Source organism: Lissotriton vulgaris, chromosome 6 (assembly GCF_964263255.1).
Source record: "Lissotriton vulgaris chromosome 6, aLisVul1.2, whole genome shotgun sequence".
NCBI lineage: Eukaryota > Metazoa > Chordata > Amphibia > Caudata > Salamandridae > Lissotriton > Lissotriton vulgaris.
In genome coordinates this window covers 1,564,054,497-1,564,071,312 of record NC_141694.1, presented here as the reverse complement: position 1 = coordinate 1,564,071,312, position 16,816 = coordinate 1,564,054,497, and positions in this window count along the sequence as shown.

Below are 16,816 nucleotides of genomic sequence, written 5' to 3'. Positions count from 1 at the left end.
CTGTTGTGTAGCACCACCAGCTGTGCATGGTGTTCGATAGGCTCCAATGTCTGACCTATGGCCAGCCCTGAACACAACTCTCCCATGCTAAGCACTATGGCACACTGCTACAGTGGGGTGGGCTGTGTAGCTTTGCCTGTGGCCCTACCCTACAGTCAACCCCCTGCAGACAGCCAACCCTCTTTCGTACACGGCCGCCGTGTGGTTGTCTTCAGATTGCCTATGAATTGGCTATGACCATGCCCCCACAGTTACAACCCCCCCCGGACACCCACTTTACATTTTTCATTTAATTGTTTTGCTGCACAAGCAACACTCAAAGGTACTGTGGGACAGTGCAACATTGACATTTTAATACTTGAGTGGTCTTACTGAAACCCATAGTACTACTGTGGGACCACAAAGGAAAACCACTCTGGGTCACACAGTCGTCAGTGAGTTCTGTGGGAGTTTAGCAGGACTCATAGCATTAACTTACATTTTTTATTTTGGCCCCAGGCAATCCCTCTAAACCGCCACACAATCGCCAGGGTATCGTAGTCCCTCAGCCCTGCACCTTTATACCTTTTAAAAGAAAACTCCGAACAAGGGGTCCGAGTCCCTCATTCCTGAAATGGCACCCACAATATTTCTGTGGATGTTGCAGCCAGCCAATCAGATTCCTCATTACCACAGGACCAATACCAGCACTGCAGTACTGAGGAGTCAATGGAAAAAAGCCCTCTATGTCAATCAGAATAATTCTTTTCTAATCTGCAATTCTGCATAAGTACTGGTGGACTCCAGCAGGATCAACCGTTCAGATGCCACTATATTAGTGAAAGTGATTGCACCGATTGATGGTATGTCACCATTATGGATGTAAAACGTCGGTGGCAAAGAAGTCTATTCCTCATCTGGAGGGCATGTGGGCTTGACTACCATCATCAACCACATCAGACCTCCTCAAGTGCAGCTGCCACTGTCTCCTTCTTGACTGGGATGTGGATGAATGCGGATGTGACATAGCCCCCAGCTACACTCTTAAAGGACTAGTCATCTGGGCAGAGGGGACCTGGCTAACTACAAAGATGTATATGTATCATCAGACAAGCATAATTTGCCTTTTGTGGTTCAAATATGCAACTTAAAATGCTTTAGATTTGTTTTGACTATCAATCTTGTTCGCGCTATTTAAAACTTTCAAATAAATAAATAAATAAATTGCACACTCCAAGGTTATTTTGGTCCAAGCATACACCACATCTGAATAGGAAATGCAAAATGAATAAATAAAAAACAAATATTTGATAACACATATTTGTACCAAAAACTTATTTCAAATATTCAGTTATACATAATTAACAAAAAATACATCAGACAATGCGTCTGTAAAATATGTTTTACCTGCAGCTACAAATATATTTAAATAGTTTTATTATTTTTTTATTGTAAAATCAAATAAATCTGGATGTAATATTTATTTTGTTGTTTTTATTTAACATTATGTTTACTGCAGTGAAGGAAGAAAGGATTTGTGTATGTTGAGCAGATGTGCGAATCCAAATTACAACTATGATTAACAACCTGGATCCTTCATCAGGGGTTAATTTGAAAATTCATAACCCAATGCCTGGGTTATACATTTTGTAAAAAATAAATTATATGGAATAATTGTTTTGTATCATTGGAATCTAAACTGTCAGCACAATTTGCTATTATTTGTGAAATAAAAATCATGTGCTTAAGAAATCATTATACTAAAGACGCTATTTATTTGTAAAAATATAAGTTTGTAGTAAAACATAATGTTTCCATTGAAGCATGAATATTGTGTATTATTTTTGAAAAATAACCACCTGGATTACTTACGTGGTACTTTGTAATATTGTAGTTTGCATCAATAAATATCTACCAATTGCAGAGACACACCATAAAAGTAAACATTTGTAAATTAAAAAGGTGATGGGTGACTTATTATGTTTTTTGTAAAATGGAATGTTGTGCATCATTTTTAACATCTCATGTGATGGTCAAACTACCAGGTACATTTCGGTGCTCTTGGAAGAGAACATATTTTTACATAATTGATACATATTAAGATATATTTTTGTAAGAATTGATAATCACAACTATTAATGTTAAAATCATTAAAGCATGAAGAATTGAAGTGTCAACACTCAATAGGGTCAGTGTGCAATCATATGTCACATGGTAACATTAACAGATGTATAAAGGTTTCCATTATTTTTCCTTGATGATATTTCTCCTAAGTATAAATTGACCTGCATTGCTGATGCCACATTTTCATAGTAGATACTATGGGTCAGATGTAGGTAATTCATATGGTAATTCATATTTACCGACTCTTAAATACCGAATTTTACCGATTCGGTATTTAAGAGTCAGTAAATATGAAGGGGGGAGATGTAGGTAATTCCAAATTGAGAATTACCGAATCGGTAGGATTCGGTATTTACCGATTTGGTAAATACCGAATCGGTATTGCCCATTGATTCCTATGGGCCATGAAGCCCATAGGAATCAATGGGCAATACCGATTCGGTATTTACCGAATTGGTAAATACTGAATCCTGCAAGGGTGCAGGGGGTGTCACTTTGACACCCTCTAGCACCCCAATTCCGGACTTGTGCGCCATGTGGCACACACATGCCCAAGGGCATGTCTGTGTGTCACATTGCACAGTTGTGCATGCACAGATGTGCATGCACACCTGAATTCGGTATTTTACCACCCAATTGGATTGGGTGGTAAAATACCGATTCTTAAGGGCCTGTGACACTCTTAGGAGTGTCACCTACATGTGGATTTACCGAATCTGTAAAATTACCGATTCAGTATTTTACAGAATCTGTAAATTTACCGAATCGGTAAATTTACTGATTCTGTAAAATGATGGCCCCTACATGCCAAATCCTAAATATCGGTCGGTAACGGCCGAAATCGGCCGTTACCGACCGGTATTTACTCTCCTACATCTGGCCCTATGGACCTTATTACCACAAGCACTGTAGTTGCAGTGATGGTCTGTGGACCCCCAGACTGGACCGCTGATCCCACTGCACGTTCTAAGGCAGCAATATGCTGGTGGGGCCGCTGAGGCGTCACCAAGCATAATACAAGTTGCCTCACCGCAACACTATCCAATGTAGTGAGCCCTCTGGCCCCCCATGGCCTATGTGATTGGGGGTGCATGCAGGAGGGCACATGTTGTGCCCCCTTGTATTTCTGCACCGCAAGTTTCTGCATTGGAAGAAATGCATGACATTATGCATTTCTTACCATGTAGGAACATGCTTTTGTGGTCCCTCTACCCTGCCTTTCTGTTGCTCTCCTTTTAACCTTAAAAAGGTACTACAGTGGGAAGGCTGCAGCACACACCGCCCACCAGGATTAAACTCGTAATCCGGCAGGCGGTCTGACTTCGATTTGGTGGTCTTCCTGCGAGGCGCTGGTGTGGCTGCCCGAAGGAAGAGCAGCAAACTTGTAATCAGGCTCTATGTTTTTTTAAAAGTTAACTGGTTTCGTTGTGTATACTCATATTTTTGATTTCGATGAGCATCTGCTAGTATGGCCCCAACTAATTAAAGATGCATTTCACAAGCTTGTAGAAACAGAGGAACCTTGGTTCTGTTGCAAGCTGCTTGGCATTGAGGGGAGTGAATATGTATAGTTTTCTCTCCATTACAGATGGGCAGAATTGCTCACCATACTTCTATCATCGGATGACATACTCTAAACATGGGGGATAAAGTACAGCTCATTTTGACCAATGTATTATTAGGAATGTGGCAGAGGTGGTGAGCAAAGGATGGGGGTCTTGTAATAAGGCTCTAGACTCTCAATGAGGCAGATGCTAATTTAATGTGGAGAAAGGGACCTTAATTGACTTTTGATTAATTCCTTACATCCATCAAACACTTAAGGCCTTATTACGAGTTTGGCAGTCATCATCTGCGACCGCCACCAGCGTACCATCATTGTGACAGATACTACAGCACCGTGTGGCATGCACCATATCATGCATGCTACACAGTGCATGAGCGTAGATGCCATTCCAGGGAGCACTACAGGTGCCACACTCATACACCTCCATGGGCAGAATTATCAAGCATTTCCACCACCCTTTTCATGGTGGACTCCCCATCATGAAATGGGCGGTGGAAATACAGGTTGTAATATACAGCTCCTTTTAACACCGTCTCTACTGTGGGATCCTGGATCCAGGCAGAGGCTGCTGTCTTGTGGAGGTCCCACCATCACCATGCAATAAGGCGGTTTGACCACCGGTGTGGTAGGGGTTGCACTGCCACCGTGAGTACGGTGGTCCCAGGACCACCGCACTAGTAATAAAGCCATTTGTTTTTAGCATGACCTGTAAGATACCTTTTTACACCATTTGTAGGGAATAAACTGAGAACATTCAACCAGCATGCACAGACATACCAAACTTACGAATACTATCTATTTTCCATTATATTTTTCCTCTTTCAAAATTCTTGCATTCTTAATTCATCAATTATAATTTATTTAATGGTTTGCATTGATTTAGACTGCTATTCCCTGCTCTTCTTGCCCAAAATCGATATCAATAGTTCTCACACCACTTTCTAAACACTGCTCTGTCTTAGGCCAAAACAATGATAAAGCCAATAGGTCTGACAGTGTTTTAAGGCACATCACACTGATAAAGCCAATAGGTCTGGATACAATTTATTAACAATTAGTACACATAGACAGTAACAGTGACGCCTTTGTACTTTTTATTTTAGGAGTTGAATATTTTGGACAGATTTACAAAGGCTGTTATAGTAGAAAAATAGTACTCCTGTGGAGCTATTTACTTTACTCATAAATGTTTTCATGAAACAGCCCCAGAATGTTAAAGAAATGTTTGGGAATCTGTGCAGAAACACCAAATTTCTGTTTTAAATACTCACGGAAAGGATCACAACCCATAAGACAATGTCATTTTTTCTCTGACAAATCAACATGCCTGAGATATAATAATATTTTGGGGGTGCAATTATCCAGCTTTTCTACTCAGCAAACATGCTTTGAACTCTCATGATACTTTGATGTGACAATTAAGTGATACAACTTACATGATGTCACAAAATTATAAATACCAAGTGGAGTACATGTAATTCATAGGATCACATATAATCATTGACTAAACTTTGTACTTATGAGTACTAAACATTGTATTATAATTCCCAGTAAAGTTGTAGGGCTACTTAGAAGCGTTTCTCCAAGAGCTGAAAGGAGTTCTGACGGTATGTAACTGTTACCACGCATCTTTTTGCACGAAATACAGTTACAACGAAACTATTACCATGCAGGACCCTTTACAACGAATACCTTTACAACGCAGTACACTACAACGCAGATACTTTTACAACGCATACCATTACAACGTAAGTATAGGTACGTTTATCTTTTTTAAAAACATTAATTAGGGGTATTGGGTTTGAGTTTTGGGGTACAGGGGTATTTTTAGGTTTCAGGGTTGGGTTTGGGGTTTGGGGTACAGGGGTATTTTTAGGTTTCAGGGTTGGGTTTGGGTTTTGGGGTTCAGGGGTATTTTTAGGTTTCAGGGTTGGGTTTGGGGATACAGGGGTATTTTTAGGTTTCAGGGTTGGGTTTGGGTTTTGGGGTACAGGGGTATTTTTAGGTTTCAGGGCTGGGTTTGGGTTTTGGGGTACAGGGGTATTTTTAGGTTTCAGGGTTGGGTTTGGGTTTTGGGGTACAGGGGTATTTTTAGGTTTCAGGGCTGGGTTTGGGTTTTGGGGTACAGGGGTATTTTTAGGTTTTAGAGTTGGGTTTGGGTTTTGGGGTACAGGGGTATTTTTAGGTTTCAGGGTTGGGTTTGGGTTTTGGGGTACAGGGGTATTTTTAGGTTTCAGGGCTGGGTTTGGGTTTTGGGGTACAGGGGTATTTTTAGGTTTCAGGGCTGGGTTTGGGTTTTGGGGTACAGGGGTATTTTTAGGGTTCAGGGTTGGGTTTGGGTTTTGGGGTACAGGGGTATTTTTAGGGTTCAGGGTTGGGTTTGGGTCTTGGGGTACAGGGGTATTTTTAGGGTTCAGGGATGGGTTTGGGTTTTGGGGTACAGGGGTATTTTTAGGGTTCTGGGCTGGGTTTGGGTTTTGGGGTACAGGGGTATTTTTAGGGTCCAGGGTTGGTTTTGGGTTTTGGGGTACAGGGGTATTATTACATAAAAATTAATATAATTAATTAAAATATGTAATAATAAAATATTTAATAATTAATTAAAATATTTAAATAATTATTAATTACATTATTTAAAAATATTATATACTTACCTATACTTGCGTTGTAATAGTATCTGCGTTGTAGTGTAATGCATTGTAAAGGTATTCGTTGTAAAAGGTCCTGCGTTGTAAAAAATGCGTGGTAATGGTATGCGTGCTAAAAGTATGCGTGCTAACATCATATATCCGTTCTGACAGTTGGCTAAAGTGTTCATTATCCCTTGTGAAATGTGACCACTAGCCTTTTCACTACGTGTCAACATCATGTGCACCCATTGTGCAAATATCATGGTGTATCAACGTACTAAACACTGTGGATCCTATTCCTATTGGTTGGTATTTAAAACTAGATGTCTCTAGCTACCGAGTTATAGCCTACATTTACGCAAGATCTGCTCATGGATTTCATTCACAATCCCAGAAATCACTGTTCTAAAATTGGGCTCATATTTATGAAGCCAATGCATTGTCCTTGCATCAAGTGTGGCAACGCTAGGACAATGCAAAGGCTGCAGTAATATTTACAAAGCCACGTAAGGCCTGAATTGCATGGCCTTGCATGGCTTTGTACAGAAATGTAACACACAGCAGTGGCTTGTGGTGTGTTACGTTATATTTCATTTAGGGAGGCATTCCATGGGTGGAGCCAAGGCATTCCCTTGCATCCACTCATGGCCTCTGATGCATTACTAGATTTAAAGAGACTTGCAAACCTGGGAATGTGTCCAAGTGCTAACCCACACTATGTCAGGCACAACAAGGAGAAACATCTGTATTTCTCCTTTTTATTTACTCTTTAAACATAGCATGCATTCTACAGCACACATAGAAAGAAGAGTATGCCCTCTAAGGAATGCTTTTGTGCAGGAAGGTGTTCCTTCCTGTAAAAAAAACAATCTTGCCTGTAACACAAGCAACCTTGCCTTACGGTGCCTGCATTGGTGTTTGTCAGTATAAAGTGTGCCAGTGCAAACAGAAAGCAGAACTGCTTCATATCATGATATGTATGGAGCATTTCTGCCTTCAACCAACCCCTGTGAAGTGGAGAAGGCAGCCATGAGACAGTAATTTATAGACTCAGCTAATGTACCCGGGGTAAAGGCATGCACTGTGGGATACAATAAAAAGAAATGGCAGGATTTAAGGGCTTATACCACCTTTTCTTACCCTGACCCTACAAAAATATGCGCACATTCCACATATATCCCACATACCCAAGCACAGAAACCAACCCCTACACATAACATAGTAAATAGTTTGTATTAATACCCATACAATTCCTAATTCTCCCATATAGTATCCCTAAGAAGGCATTTGGTTGCTACAGCTGGGGCAGGAGTAATTCCACCCGTAGTAGGGCAACACACAGAGTGTCAAAAAGTGTCACAGATATATTCTGCTTTTATATGCCATTATAAAAGTGTTTAAATACAACATTTTGTTACTTGTAAAGAACACTGTTGATAATATCTTGACTATTCTTAAGCTTTGACAGTTTATTCAAATGAAACCTAAATTATGAAGTAATTGAATGAATAAATACATTTGCTTATTATCTTGCTAAGATTATGTTTTGACCTCTCATCCACAATCCTCCATCACTTTTGCTCCGGGTGCTGCACTAAAATGTGGACTGTTCACAGACAACTATGTATGGACAAAATATTTAATATAAAAACTATTGTGCTGCGTATATATCGCATCCAGAATATCATGTTGTCAAAAAGTTAATCGACAGAAATATCAAAGGTAAGAATATTGTTTTAAGTGTTGTTTTAGATATCTCCGTTAAAACTATTGTTATTAACGTTTTGTTGTTAAAAATGTCACTTTTATGGGCTAATTAATTTAAATGGGTTTTTAATTTATTTTATCATAATTGTATATTACATTTTATGTTAATGTGTTTAGGTAATTTTTATAGTAATTTGTTAAAAGTTTGGAAATGATTTCATAAAATTTTTTAATTAGGTTTTTAATTATTTTATATGTATTTAAGCTATAAGAGCAAGATGTTGGGTTTTTAAGGGGAAACAGGACTGGGAGTATTGTTTTAATTGTTCATATTAATTTATTTGTATGTTACATTTCATTGAAATGTTTAATGACATTTTATAAAGTTGTTTAAATATATACATGTTGTATTGCATTAATAAAAAACATTCTACTTTCTTTTTTTCAAATTTAATTTATACATTTTGACATAGATTTTTAAAATGCTAATTAAATATATTATTAGATATGCCTTATATGTTTTATTATTTTGAATATCACATTTCCAAATTTAAATATGGAATGCAAATGATACAATTTCATAGAATTTTAAAATAATTAAGTTGTACAAATGTCTTTGTAGGTAAATACATTATTTCTTTTATTATTCTTTTTATTATTTTCATTATCAGCGTAGCTCAAAATCTCAGGTGAAATACAATCATACTGTAGCATATCATTCCACATTCCCACATCATTAGTACAAAAACAATATACAAAGTCTCAACTAGATCAACAGAGTCTATATGTAATCCTCCCATATAGGCCATGACACTATCTTTAATGTTCCTCCTCCGAACTGTCCTCATTTCGTTCTGATGGCGGTTCACAAATGTCTTCCCTGAATTTGTTCCATGCTCCACACACCCTACTTCATTTCCGGGGCCAGCCACAACTAATAAACACTGTCTTTTCAGCCACCATCGATGTGTCCATGTCTTTGCACCAGACGGTTAGAGACGGCACCTCCATCACCCCCCATTTTTGCGCAATATTATGTTTAGCAACCATTATCCCCAGCATGGCCCAATTCTGCACTGGATGAGTAAGGTCATTTGGCTCCCATACATTTAACAAACACTTCTATGGTTCTGGTACCAACAACCCCTGCTGTCTGCGATATTGTTCTCATCATTTTCCTCCAGTAGTCAGGGGTGAAGCGCTTAGCTCAGGAACAGCAAAAGAAAGCAAATTGAGGATCCTATTTGTATTCATTGTCAGAAATTAGTAAAAGTAAATATACGAGGGACAGCAAGCCCATAAGATAACAGATAGTTCTGTAATGAGAAACGTATGGAAAGTGCCTCGGTTTTAAACGTACTAACCTCCAGTTTTATTATGTATAGCACGTTTAAAAATTTTAACGATTTTATCCATGTACTACCCATAGAATGTCTTTTAAAAAAAAAAATTATAACATATAGGAAGCGGCATAGAGTATAATAGCCTGGTTTTATAAATTCTGTACTTTTTTTGATATTGATGTGCAGCATGTTTTATCCAATCTCATTGTTTAAAGACTATTGTTTAAATAAACAGTGTTTCTCTCTCTCAGTAGTCAGCGATTTTGAGAGTGCCATATGGTGTGGTAAAAGGTACCTTCTTCCCCACAACTTCTAAGGCAATATGTATGCGGTGTTTTTCTCATCTTGTATATGGAATGTCTAGTGTAATAGGTTCGATGTAGGTTTTTAGGCTGCACTCATGAGGGTGCCTCCTGCCACTCTGTGTCATTAAGGTTGCATAAGTCACCGGTCCATTTATCCCTGAGTGGTGTCGTGGGGTCCGGAAGGTTATTAACTAATTTCCGGTAAGTGAATGACATAGCCCTCTTTTGCATGCATTCTGTCAGTGGCCTGCCCTTCAAGGGGGAGGCCTCAGGTACCTCGGGACCGTGTGGCATGGCCGTGGTCAGTGCATGTTTTATCTGCGTATAGCAAAAGATTTCAGAGGGTGCCAGTTCGTATTGTCGCTGAAGATGCTCGAAGGTGACTACTTTCCCCTTGGACCACACACCCCCCACCGTGGATATGCCTATGGCATACCAGTGTTCAAAGCCCTTGCTATTCCTGAGTCGTCCTAATCCCTTAGTGTCACAAAGAGGAGTACGTTGGGTTAGAACCTCTTGCCAGCCTATTTTTTCCTGCGCCGCATGCCCTATATTGACAGTGTGCTGTGTGGGTCCTATTAATGCAGGGGTATGTCCTCTGTTGTAAAGTGCAGAGAGTACATTTCCAGGTCCCAATAGAAACTTGTCCGCACTGTATGCGGGGTCTGTCTGCAGGGCATGTATCCACTGGTTGGTCACCTTTAATTGCGCCGCCCAGTAATACAATTGTATATTCTGGAGTGCTATCCCGCCATCGTACCACCCACGGGTCAACTTATTCTGTGCTATACGTGCTGGTTTGTTACCCCATAACAGGTTGGATACTTGCCTGCTATCTTTTTGCAATAGCTTGGAGGTTAAATACATTGTTAAATATTTGTGTAGAAAATATTTAATAATTCATTTGACTTTTTTGTGCTCTATTAATGCGTAAGTGTTTTTATCAGTTTAAATGTTAATTTGCAAATATAATTAATATGTATTAAAATGATTGCATACATAGCAACATATGATATTAATTATAATACTGAATTCTGTTATGTTAACACTTACACATATAGTAAATAATATATTTATGATTTTTTGGGGATAATTAACAGTAGCCATTTGTGATTAATGTTGGGTACCTATATTATGCTCCTTTAATTTAATTTACAAATATATTCTATGTATTTCAAGATGTTCATTTAATGAAACAGTAAATATTTTCAAGTTAAGAGTCATTTTTAATACAGTTATGCTTATTTGACATTTACATTAGCTTTTGGTAATAAGTATAATATTTTCAACCATTTTCTCACCAATAATTTCTACGGAATGGTATAGACTAGTGTGGGAATAATTTATTTAAGACCTTTAGTGTAAACAACTTCCCCAAAATGGTATAGACTGGAGTTGGACTAGTGGTTTAGTGTCCAGCACCTACCCAAAAGTGGTATAAACTGGAATGGGAATAGTACATCTAAACCCTTTATCATCCAACACCTTCCATAAAATGTTATGCATTGGAGTGGGAATAACGCATTACAATTCTTTAAGGACAAAAAATACTATTGTTTTGACAGTATCATTTATTGCACACTTTAAAGAAGTGATTAATATTTGTACAATGTTGTTATATGTTTTACATTGTTATTACACAGTGGAGTGGTGTGGCTCACTGGTTAGAGGCAGCAGACCTGGAAGCAGAGGTCGGCCTGGGACCAGGGTTCGATTCCTGACACGGCAGGGTCTTGTGCCATGGTCAGCGGACTTGATAATTCTCGCCTCGGTGCCTACTCCAACCATGTGTCCCACTCAGCAACTCTGGGCAATAGCTTGCTTAATCTCTACTAACGGCCCCATCAGCGCCAGGGATGCTTGTCTTCACCCTGGAGATGCCCAGGAGGGACCATCTCACAGTGAAAGCCAGGATGGGTTCCCCAGCGGTATACAGCGCTGGGACGCCCCTTTGCTGTGCGCTTTACAAGTACACGACATTTAACATTCAACAAATTTTAATGTTATTTAAACATGTTATAAACATTTTTATATTTTATCCCCATTGTTTTCTATCTGATAATAGTCTTTTTTATTTTCATTCAGTAGCCATTTTTTTTCGCTAACGTATCTTTTGTAGTGTATTTGTCCAATTTTGTGTTCACTTACCAGGATGAAAGTCACGGTAAGGTGCTGCAATTTATTGCTGAAGATAAGACATTTTTAAGGTTTATTTATAGCATTTTGGGAATAGTGGAATGTAGGAACTAGTAGTAAATTGTAGAGCGTTTTTAGTAGTTTTTGGTAAGTTTAATGGTAGATTTTGATGATTATTCGTTTCTGATCGTTATAGTTTGTAATCGTTACTAAGCTTTAATTGTTAAATATTATATTTTGTTATATTATGTGCATTGTATAACTTAATTCTTAGGTTAGTTTTATGTTTTAATTTACACTTTTTTGTGGGTAGGTATTGTCTGTTCTTTAGAGGTTTATTGTTTGAAAGTGCGGTAGGAACATTTTGATTTTCTGTTTCTTTGTTTAAAGGAAATCATTTTGGTTTCGAGCAAACCAATATTTTTAATAATGATTTCCTTAGATTTTTAAGTTTACTTGGAGAAGTTTTATCTTTTCCAAATTCGTGGGGGGTTTTATGATTCCTTAAGAATTTACTTCAATGGATTTCTAGTGAACCTGTGTTATTCTTTAACTTGTTTTGAGCTTCTACACATTTATCTTTCCCTTTTTGGTGGATTATATTTATGAGTTCATCGCTATAGAGGAAAATCTATTGTTACTAAACTGTAAGTTATGTTTAAGTTATTTATTGTTGGATGGGAATTTATATATTTATTTATGAGTTTGTATTCGATGTGATGGTTGAGTATTATATTCTATTTTTGTCTTTTATTTCATTGGCTATATCTGATTGTATTGATAGTATAAAATTTGGAAGGTGGTGTTTAATTTATTAACATACATATTATTTTAGTCAGCAGTTTAATTTCTTATTTGTTTATATATCTTTTTGAACTGATGTGTTAAAATAACTTATTTCTTATTGAGTTGAAAACCTATTTTGTGTTGCCGGTTTGGATTTTTACTTTGGTTTAATGAGGGTTGTGTAGGTGATTACATTTTTTGGCTATTGATCGTAAGGAGTGTACTCCTTTGTTGTTAACAGAGTTTTACTTTACATTGTAGCATGTCAAACATTCTGATGATTTGTTTGGTTACTTTAGGTTTAATTTGAGTTACTGATTGCCCCATTTCCAATTCTCAGTAGCTTTGTTCTTTTTGTAGGGTTTCAATGAATTTGTACCGTGTAGATTGGGTTCTGTCTAGTTTAGATTGGAAGACATTGTGCCAACCTTCAGTTGCATTGCTTGTTTTGGCTTCCTGTGCCTTGGTGATGTCAAAGACATTCTACCATGGTATTTGGAAGTTGGGTTGGTATCTGTGTCCTAATTGGTTTAGTCTGACAAACTCAGGTGTTTTCAAAGCATTGGAGGACTTAGTTTGTGTTCATTTCATTTTACTGGTAGAAAAGACTTTCAATTAGTAAGTTGTAGTAGTTACCTGCCTCTGTGGCAGGGACATAGGCTAGTGCTATAATTTCTTTAATTTCAAAGGCATATCAACTATTTCTCATTTACTCTATACTTAGGGCCTAATTATGTTGTAGGCAGTCCATCGGACTGCCAAACCAGTGGTGGAGGTGCGATTGCAGTCCGGGATCCCTGCACCAGTGGTGCAACCGCCGTATTACAAGTACAGCAGTTGGACTGTTTTGAGACCGCCTCGTCCACCAAGGAACTGTGTTACTTGGTATTGGTGCATCAGTCTTGGGCAGCAATTTGCTTGGTGCTACTGCGGTGGCAGTGCCAACTTTATTCTGAGTTTTCCCACCACCAGTCTTTTCATGGCAGTGGGGCCACCTGTTGCCCCTGTACACTGAAATGCATGCAGGTGGCACATGGTGTGCCACCCCTTGCATGCAAACCCAGCTCCTACATTGCATGGACTAAATAGTGGATGCCATGCAGGAACTTGCTGTGGCATTCCGATTGCTGTGCCTTTGATCAGGAGGAAACTCCTAATCTGATGGGTCGGTGGTGGTCGACTATGGCTGTGCAGGAGTGGGGCGGAGCCGTACTGCCCTGCTCCCGCACCGCCAAAGTCGTCATCAGCCCCTTGCTGTATATTGTTGGAGGAGTCTCCTAATACTTTGATCAAAGTGGTAGTTACAGCCTTGTATGGCTGTATGTGGGTAACATTTAATGATACTTTGAATTACGGCTTGGTAAAAATATATTAATATTTTATGTTATATGTGGTGTAGTTGTTTCTTTTACTTTAAAAAAAATATTTTTATTAACAGATTTACTAAGAAAAGAAAAACATTGGGTGGGTTAACAGTTCCTCATTGGTCAAGAAATTAAAGTGTCGCTCGTACAGGATCATAAAGACGATACATACGTTACCTATCATGGGGATTCTAGCATTTCCGTCAAAGCTTGCAGCGCCGGGGGCGCACAAATCTCTCCACCGTGGCTATTCCAGGCCCCCCATATCTTCCCCCACTTCTCGGGACAACCCCTGGCAACAAATACTGCCTTCTCCCGGAACATACACCAGTCCATGTCCTCCTCCCATTTGGTGACCCGGGTGGCTGACTGGCTCCCCACAGCTGAGCAATATTTTGCTTCGCTACCATACAAGCCAGTGTTACCCACTGTTTCCCGTACACATTCAGGTCTGTGGGTTCCTACATTCAATATACACCTCCAGGCCTCCGGTAGTATCTCCACCCCCAGAGCGCCGTGCATATCATCATGGACCTTTGTCCAATATTCCTGTACTTCCATGCAATGCCACAGAGTATGCATAAATGTGCCAAGTTCTCCACACCCACTTTGGCACTCACCACTCCCACTGCGACCCATTCGTACCAGGGAGGCCCTTTGATGTACGACCTATAAAAAATCTTTAGTTGCACCAGTCTAAGTCTCATCCGGATCGCAACCGAGCTCGGGGAGGAGACTCCCTCTGTCCAGTCCTCGTCATCTAGCCCCATTCCGTCAGCAGTCCACTGTGTTCGAGTATGGCATAGAGGGTCCTTCATATTGTTAATAAGCTTTTTATATATTAAAGAGATAGTCTTCTCTGGGATATACCCATCTAGTACTCGATCTTCGAGAGGAGAGGCTTCTGGAAGCGTGGTGCCTCTGAGTATGTGTGTGCGGAGTGCATGTCTAACCTGGAGGTAGCGATAATACTCACTGTCTTGTAGGCTATATTGCTGTTTGAGAGAGTCGAATGTGTGTATTGTGTCCCCACCTCAAAAGTCTTTGATCTGAGTGATCTGTTTCTTTTACTTTTAATGTGGGTTAATAATTCTAAATAAGTACTATTTGTAACTTTGTTTTTTAGGTAGTATGGCATATATAAATGGTATACTAGTATTTTGGCACTCACCATGTGTGAGTGAATGGTTTGGGGCACATTTTAAATGCACCATCCATGATCTATGTTTGACATTATTCTAATTTTTGTAAATTATCAGTCATAGAAAATATTATGATATGGTTTAGCTGTGTAGGTTGTCGTATAAAAGGACAGTTACCTCATTATGTGTGATAGTTCCGTTTTCAGGAATTTGGATATCTTTATATCTTCTAGGGGTAGGAGTTGTGTCAGTGGTGGCTTTCTCAGTTCATGCTACTAAGCATTTTCAGGTGAGTAATGGTGGTAAATGAAATCTGGTGTGGTCAGGGACTTTTGGAAGTACATCTTTTAATACCTTAGCTTTGGGCTTAGGAACTGGTACTTTAAATCTTATACTGCATGCCTTACTTTGATTTCTGACATTAGGGAATGGTTGTTTTCCTTTACATTAAAACAATATCATATTTTGTTATGGCCCTGCCATAACATTTCCCTTAGGGTGTGGTGATGTATCTTACTCTTTCTGTCATTTTGACTGAAAATAGTGTCATAATATAAAGTATTAATGTTTAAAAAAAAAACAAATTCAATTATCATTGACCTGCAAAATTATCTGTATTGTTTGCTAAGTTATACCTATATGACTGTTCTATATGGAAGTGGATTGTATTTTTTTTTTTTTTTTACTGAAGTTTGTTTAAAGTTAGGGGCCCATTAGGATGGCGGGCGGACTTCAGTCCGCTCACCATCTCCCGCACAGCTGATTAGGATGCGACCGCCACCCTGGCGGTCGCATTCTGCATATTTAACATTGCAGCGGGTGCTGCTTACATCAGCATCTGCCGCAATGCCAAATTAAAATGTTGTCCATTCCCATGCACAACGTAGCAGGCACCGCGTGGTGCCTGTCAGCTTGTGCATGGAACTGCAGGGGGGTGCCATGGGTACCCCCAAGTGCACCCCCACCACCCTGGGGCCCGCATCGGGCCCCAAAATCACAACCCCGCCAGACTATTGCCTTCTAGGCACTGCCACTATATTGTGCCCCAGCTCCACCCGGCCGGCAATCTGTTTTTTGTATTTTAGTTGAAATGAGCAGGAAGATATTACTGTGAAGACTTTGGATTCCAGAGTAAGTCCTTGGACGTCATTTGGATGTAGTAAGGGGTCACAACTTTGATATCTAGATTGCTCTCTGCTACTCCTGACACTTACTTTGTGACCCCTGGACTCAGAGGGGGAAAACGTTTGCCTCCTCTGAGGCCAGGCGTCGCATATATAGTGCCAGGACCAGCAGGGAACAAGTTAGAGGTCACAGCTGTGACACCTGACAACCTGCAAATGACGTAAATGAGCAGGTCCCTCGTTTAACCTAAAGCCCAGGTTTCTTACCACCTCAATCGGGTCCGTCAGGGCCTCTAGGCTTTACTGGCCATAGGTTAATTCTCCAATGGTAGTCTTAGACACATTAGAATGTCATTGTCCTCTGAATTTAGTTTTTACCCATTCTAGACTGAACCGAGGTCAAACAATGGTTCAGAGCTGATGGAATTTCCTTTGGATGGAGGTTTAAGCTGAGAAACAGATGGGTATCAACACCATGAGACACATTTCACGTTAGAGAAGTGAAACATTTTGATAAAATGCATTATATTAGATATTATAAAGGTAGAGGAACGAAGATGCACCATGAGGAACCCCACAAGTCAAAAAGACTCTCTCGATCTGAAGAAC